We start from the raw sequence: 7,949 nt of genomic DNA on the forward strand, positions 1-7,949 counted from the left end.
CGCCTCCGCGAGGACCTGTCCTGCCTGCGCTCGGCTGCAGCCGGACCCACTGACCACAAGCCCAGTCCGCAAAGTCCTCTCCGACTCCCCGCTGCGGGCCGCGGAGCTCGCGGGGCGTGGTTACCGCCAGAGCGTTTAAACAACTCCCGCGGGAGAGGGAAATGTCGCGAGACTGCCGAGCCGGCAGCGGGAGGCGGGAGCGGGAAGAGCGATCACCCACCTCCAACATGGCGGTTGAGGCGCGTGCGCTCAGGGTTTCTCCAACCGTTTTCGGGTAGGAAGTGGCGTTTCTCAGAAGAGGCGGGGCCAAGGCTCGCCCGGAAGTAGTACCCGACGGAGAGGGCGAGCGGAGTGGCGGCGCTGGGCTTAGCCTGATTGTGCGGCAGGGCGTGAGGCGAAAAAAAAAAAAATTCTCCTTGGGTGAGAACGGGAGTCTGCTGAGGGGAATCCAGCGGGAGGGGAGCAGGAGAGGCCGGGAGGAGGGACTCGTTTGGAGCTCCGTCGAGAAGGGAAAGATAGCGGGTGCTGAGGGCCGGGCCGCGGCCTGGCTTCTGCCGCGAGGGGAGACGTTCCGGGTGGGCTGAGGGCGCCGTCCGGAGGGCCCCTCATGGAGGCGGGCCGCTGTCTGCCAGCCTTGGGCCCCGGCCGGTGGGAGGTGTGCGGGGAGGGGCGCGGGCGGGGCACCCCGCGAACACAGGCACATTTAACTGAGGCGGCCTCCTCCAGGCGCGCCAGCTTCCCGGGCCTCGTTCACCAAGTGCGTAGCGACCGTGTGCTCGGAGAGCAGAGTGGCTCCGAAGTTTGCAGGGCCGTTGAGATAAAGAAATTTGGAGCGCTGCGTTCGGGGGGAACTAGGCCTTTAAACTTTTTTTTAAAAAAGTGAATTATATCAAACCAGAGTGAGTATCTCGGTACTCAGCCATCTAAAGAAATAGATTACAGCCGGCCTGGACCTGAGCCAGGAGGTCAGGGCACATGCCGGGGTTGCAGGCTCAATCCACAGTGGGAGCGTGAAGAAAGCAGCCAGTGATTCTCTCTCATCATTGATCTCTCTCTCTCTCTCTCTCCCTCCCTCCCTCTCTCCCTCCCTTCCTCCCTCCCTCCCAATCTCCTCCCCCTCCCCCTCCCCCTCCTCTGAAATCAATGAAAAATATATGTATAAAGAAAGAAGTAGATTACAGAGCTGCCCAAACATCTTTTTTCCTATTGAATCACTTTCCCTACCCAGCAATAACGGATTTTCTGAATTCACTGAATTTTTGTTTTAATAATAGATAATACATCTCTGAATAAATATACTCTATTTAGTTTTGTGTTCTAATATTAATAATCAAGTATTTAATTTCCTTTTTTCAATCAGTCTTGTTTTTGAGGTTTATTGATGTTGATATCCTATATAATAAAAGGCTACTATGCAAATCCACCGATTGGCAGAACAACCGGTCACTATAATGCACACTGACTGCCAGGGGGCAGACACTCAACGCAGGAGCTGCACCCTGGTGGTCAGTGTGCTCGCTCAGCCAGATGCTGGGCTCACAGCTGGCGAGTGCAGCAGCGGTGGCAGGACCCTCTCCCACCTCCACAGCAGCACTAAGGGTGTCCAATTGCCAGCTTAGGCCTGCTCCTAAACCATTAGTTGGACATCCCCCGAGGGTTCCCGGACTGCAGAGGGCGCAGGCGAGGCTGAGGGACACACACACACACACACACACACACACACACACACACGTGCATGAATTTCATGCACCAGGCTTCTAGTTTTCATAATAATAACTTACATCTGTGGACCTTTATGTGCCAGATACTGGTGTGAGCACTTTACTGTTAGAGCCAGTAGTAAAGGATTTTCTAAATTCACTGTTAATTTTTATATATTAATAATTTATAATCCATCTCTGAATAAGTATACTCAATTGTTGTCATGTTCTAATATGAATATTCAAATATGCAATTTCCCGTTTTCAATCAGTACTGTTTTTGAGGTTTATTCATATTGATATTTTCATAATAAGAACTTACATCTGTGGACACTTAGGTGTCAGACATTGGTGTGAGCACTTTATTTCATTTAATCTTTTTTTTTTTCAGTTGTTCCTCTTTTTTCCCCCCATAGCTCCCCTCCACCCAGTTCCCACCCCACCCTCTGCCCTTACCCCCCCCCCACTGTCCTCATTCATAGGTGTACGATTTTTGTCCAGTCTCTTCCTGCACCCCCCACACCCCTTCCCCCCCCAAGAATAGTCAGTCCACTCCCTTTCTATGCCCCTGATTCTATTATATTCACCAATTTATTCTGTTCATCACATTATTTATTCACTTGATTTTTAGATTCACTTGTTGATAGATGTGTATTTGTTGTTCATAATTTGTATCTTTACATTTTTCTTCTTCCTCTTCTTAAAGGATACCTTTCAGCATTTCATATAATACTGGTTTGGTGGTGATGAACTCCTTTAGCTTTTTCTTATCTGTGAAGCTCTTTCTCTGACCTTCAATTCTGAATGATAGCTTTGCTGGGTAAAGTAATCTTGGTTGTAGGTTCTTGCTATTCATCACTTTGAATATTTCTTGCCACTCCCTTCTGGCCTGTAAAGTTTCTGTTGAGAAATCAGCTGACAGTCGTATGGGTACTCCCTTGTAGGTAACTGACTGTTTTTCTCTTGCTGCTTTTAAGAGTCTCTCTTTGTCTTTTGCATTTTAATTATGATGTGTCTTTGTGTGGTCCTCTTTGGATTCCTTTTGTTTGGGGTTCTCTGCGCTTCCTGGACTTGTAAGTCTATTTCTTTCACCAGGTAGGGGAAGTTTTCTGTCATTATTTCTTCAAATAGGTTTTCAATATCTTGCTCTCTCTCTTCTTCTGGCACCCCTATAATTCTGATGTTGGTACGCTTGAAGTTGTCCAAGAGGCTCCTTACACTATCTTCGTATTTTTGGATTCTTTTTTCATTTTGCTTTTCCGGTTGGGTGTTTTTTGCTTCTTCGTATTTCAAATCTTTGACTTGATTCTTGCGATCCTCTAGTCTGCTGTTGGAATTCTGTATAATATTCTTTATTTCAGTCAGTGTATGCTTAATTTCTAGTTGGTCCTTTTTCATATCCTCGAGGGTCTCACTAAATTTATCAGCGGTTTCACTAGACTTATTGAGGGTCTTACTAAATTTATCGGCGGTTTCTAGAAAATTCTTGAAAAACCTTAAAAGTGTGGTTTTGAACTCTATATCCAGTAGTTTGCTTTCCTCCATTTCTGTCATTTGTGACCTGTTTCTTTGTCTCCGCGTTTTGGCTGCTTCCCTGTGTTGATAGAGTGGCTTTGTGTGCTAGGTGTCCTATAGGGCCCAGTGGGTCAGCCTCCCCAATTACCGGAGGTGGACACTCTTGGTGCACCCCTTTGCAGGCTTTGTGCAGTCTTGTTGTAGTTAAGCCTTGATGTAGGTATCACTGGGAGGAATTGACCTCCAGACCAATTGGCTGTGAGAATCAGCTGTGTCTGCAGTGGGAGAACTTCTGTGCTGGAGACACCCTTCTGGGGCAAGATTTGCTTCAGTGGGGCTTTGGTGCTCACTGAATCTGCCCCCTGAGTGTGTCCCTTATGGATCTGAGGGGTTGTAATCTGGATGGTCCCACTCTGACCACTGGGTACTCTGGCTCTTGGATCTAAGGAGGTGCTAATTTAGCCTCTGCCTGAGGATACCCAGCAGGACCCCAGCTGTGAAGCAGTGCAAGCTGCTCTGGGGCCTTGGGCCTTCTTTTGGATGTTCTGGGTTTCTCTGATCCAGCTGCAGTTTGTCAGGTAATTTCAGATTGCAAAGGGCCAGGCCTTTCATATGCAAAAGCCTCTGTGCACAGCTTGGGTGGGGTGGGGTTTCAGGGGATCAACAGGGCGGAGCAAGCAGCTATGGCTGCTCCTCAGTCCTGTCCTAAGAGGCCCTGCTTCTCAGTGTCCCGGTAATCGCTGCAAGCACCTCTGAGAGAAAGCCACCCTCAAGTTCTGACCGATGCCAGACAGTCCAGTTTCTCCCCATATGAGTCTGGGTCCCCAAAGACTCGCCTGGAACGAGTTCAGAGCAGTCAGGAACTTGAGACTCCCTCCCAATTGAAAAAGACAACCATGTCCTCAGCTGCCAGCCCTTTCCAGCACCTCCGTACCTCTTCACTTCACTTCTGCACCTCCTCTGAGTCTCAGTGTGCTTTTCTCTTTCCTTCTAGTTGTAGAATTTCCATTCAGCCAGCCTTCCTGTGGTTCTGGATGATGTCCATTTTGTCTTTTAGTTGTATTTTTGAAGTGGTTGTGCGAGGCAGCAATTTCCGGTGTTTACCTATGCCGCCATCTTAGTTTCTATTTCATTTAATCTTTACAAACAACCCCTGTGAAGTAACTTTTATCTTCTTTTAAGATGAGGAAACTGAGGCACAGGTTGCTATAGTATTCTGTTATATGAATATGCTATAATTTATTCATCCATTCTCTTCATATTCCTAATTCCTTAAGCATTTTAGGTCAGGGGTCCTCAAACTACGGCCCGTGGGCCACATATGGCCCGCTGAAAACATTTGTCCGGCCCGCTGGGTGTTTTTGCTGCCGCTGCCTGTCCTGCTTAGCAGGCGACTCATCCCGGGCCCGCAGTGTGCATGTGTGGAATGTCTGAGGGACAGTGAACTGGCCCCTGTTTAAAAAGTTTGAGGACCTCTGTTTTAGGTATTCAAAGTAGTGAATGTGAAAGCATTTGGGTTGCCCATAATTTCAAAATTATCAAGATGTCTAATTCCTGAAAAAGCATTTTTAGTTAAGTTAAAGGAAACATGTGGAGGCCTAAGAATGCATGGATACTGATAACATTTATAAACTCACTATAGCTTAAATGTAGACTGCCCAGAAAGTTGTGGTGAAAGAAGCCTAGAAAGGGTATTCACTCCTTAATCCCACAACATGTTATCAACATAAATAATTAATGAGATAATTTACATTTTTTCCTGCTAAGTCTTTGAAATTGGGCATTATTTTACACTAACCATATTTCAGGTGCTCAGTAGATACCTAGAGCAAGTGAATCTAGTATCGGATAGTACAGAACTATTCTTACTTTGAGAACCTCTATGTATTCCATTTGTTTTTTATGTAAAGTCAATCAACTGTTAAACTTACTAGAACAAACTAATATTTGGAGGCATTTTCTTATTGTATGGCCTTTACTTGCTCAGCTCTCTTTATGCTTTGGGTGCCTACTACCTTCGTTGCTTTGTTTGAAGTTTCTAACAATATTATTTCCTTTACTGTATTTTAGTTGGCTGTCTTGCCACAAATGAGAAATGACTTCATTTGTTGTTAATCCTCACCCGAGAGTATTTTTCCATTGATTTTTAACGAGTGGGAGGGAGGAGGAGAGACAGAGAGAAACATCAATGTGAGAGAGACACATCGTTTGTTTGTCTCCCATCCAGGGCTGGGATCAAGCCCGCAACCAAGGTACTTGCCCTTGACCGGAATTGAACCTGGGACCATTCAGTCTGAGGGACCATTCAATCCACAGGTGTACACTTATCCACTGAACCAAACTAGCCAGGGGCAACTTCATACAGTTTTGTCAGTTACCAAAGGATGAGGCATCTGGCCACCAGAGGTCAGCCTAACTATATTTTAATTCTTTTTTTTTTTTTTTTTTTTAGGATTAATAACATTTTCAGTACTTTTTGAACATTATAATCTAGAAACATTTTTAAAAGATAATAGACTGCAAAATGAAACGGTAACCTTTGCAGTGGGACAAAATATTTGCAAACCATTTATTCCAAAGGGGATTAATATCCAAAATATATAAGGAACTCATACAACTCAATATCAAAAAATAATTAAAGATGGGAGCAAAAGATCTGAATAGACATTTTTCCAAAGAAGACATATTAATGGCCAACAGGTATATGAAAAGTGCTTAACATCACTAACTATCAGGGAAATGCAAGTCAAAACTACAATAGGATAACACATGGCACCTGTTATGATGGCTATTATCAAAAAGCCAAAAGAAAACTATGTTGGCAAGGATGTGGGAAAAAGGAAACCTTATACCTGTTGGTGGGAATGTAAGTTAATACAGCCGTTTTAGAAAATAGTATGAAATAGGTTAAACTTCAAGACAATGAAACTATGGTGTTTAAATGGTGATGTAGCATTTTTTTTGTTGTTTACCAGCTTTATTCAAGTATAATTGACAAATTAGATATTTTAACATGATGTGATAGTTTGATATATGTACTCACTACAATTACCACAATCAAACTAATTAACATTATCACCTCAGTTAAAATTAAAAATAGAACAACCATGTGACCCAGCAATCTCACTTCTGGGTATATATGTTCAAAGGAAATAGTCACTATCTCAAAGATGTATTTGCACTCCCACATTTACTGCAGCATTATTCACAGTAACTAATATGTGGAAACAGCCTAAGTGTCCATCAATGGATGAATGGATAAAGATGTGAGATACAATGGAATATGCAGTCTTTTAAAAAGAAGGAAATCCTACAATTTGCAACAACATGAATCAATCGAGAATACATTCTGCTAAATAATGCATTATCCTTCTATATGTGGAATCTAAAAAATTCAAACTCTTTAATAGTAGAATGGAAGTTACCAGTAGCTGGAAGGTGGAGGGACTATGGAGATCCTGGTCAAAGGGTATAGACTTTCAGTGATGAGTATGTTCTGGAGATTTAATGTACAGCATGGTGACTATAGTTAGTAATTAGTATGTATACTTGAAACTTGAAAAGTGTAGATCTCAAGTGTTCTCACCACCCACAAAAAATGGTAACTGAGGTGATAATGTTAATTAGTTTGATTGTGGTAATTGTAGTGAGTACATTTATCAAAATATTACATCATGTTAAAATACCTAATTTGTCAATTATACTTGAATAAAGCTGGTAAACAAAAAAAAAAAAGCTACATCACAATTTAAACACCATAGTTTCATTGTCTTGAAGCTTAACCTATTTCTTGAATTTTACTTTTAGTGCTATGGGGGGAAAGAACAAATAATAGCAACTTTGGGAATAAATCTTTTCCTGTCCTTGGGAAACTTAATTGAAGAAATAACAAAACTAAAGAATTTGTATGGTAAGGCTGTTTAGTTCTGAAATTACAGAAAACCCATTCTTTAAAGGTAAATTATACATGAGCATATATAGAATAGGTGTGGTAATTCAGTTTTGATATGGGAAAACTCTGCACATGGGATATAAAGAAAAAAACAGTAATGGGTTCATTCTAGAATTTACATATGCCTGCAAAGAGACTTTGTCTTATTTCTACTTGAGTGAGCCTTTTACAGCATGTTTTGAGTAATGCAATTAACTGAAATGTATTCAATGATCTTGCAGATGGAATTTGGTTGGAAGGAAAATAATAAAAATATAAGAGGACAGAAGAATTAAAAGCCAACAGCTTCTCCTGTCTCAATAAAATAAAGACTTATGGTATGTTTTGAATTTTTCTTTTTCAGATTGAACTAGGTAATATTGTAAACTTGAAATTGTATGCATTGTTTCTCTTAAAGATGAAGTTATAAACAGTTCCCTTTATATTGCTTTAGTAGCATCATCTTTGTTGATCTTGCTTTAAAAAACTTTAATGTATTTTTGTCCAACATATTAACAAGTCAGTTAAGTATAATTTGGGAATTTTTGGCTCCCTCAAATAAAAATTGAACATATTTGTACATACAGTTACAGCAGCCCTTCTTCATTCCCTCATTAATTTTTTTTTTTTAAATATATTTTATTGATTTTCTACAGAGAGGAAGGGAGAGAGATAGAGAGAGTTAGAAACATCGATGGGAGAGAAACATCGATCAGCTGCCTCCTGCACATCTCCTATTGGGGATGTGCCCACAACCCAGGTACATGCCCTTGACCGGAATCGAACCTGGGACCTTTCAGTCC

The sequence above is a fragment of the Myotis nattereri genome (genome assembly GCF_964212035.1).
Source record: "Myotis nattereri genome assembly, chromosome: 1".
NCBI classification, from domain to species: domain Eukaryota; kingdom Metazoa; phylum Chordata; class Mammalia; order Chiroptera; family Vespertilionidae; genus Myotis; species Myotis nattereri.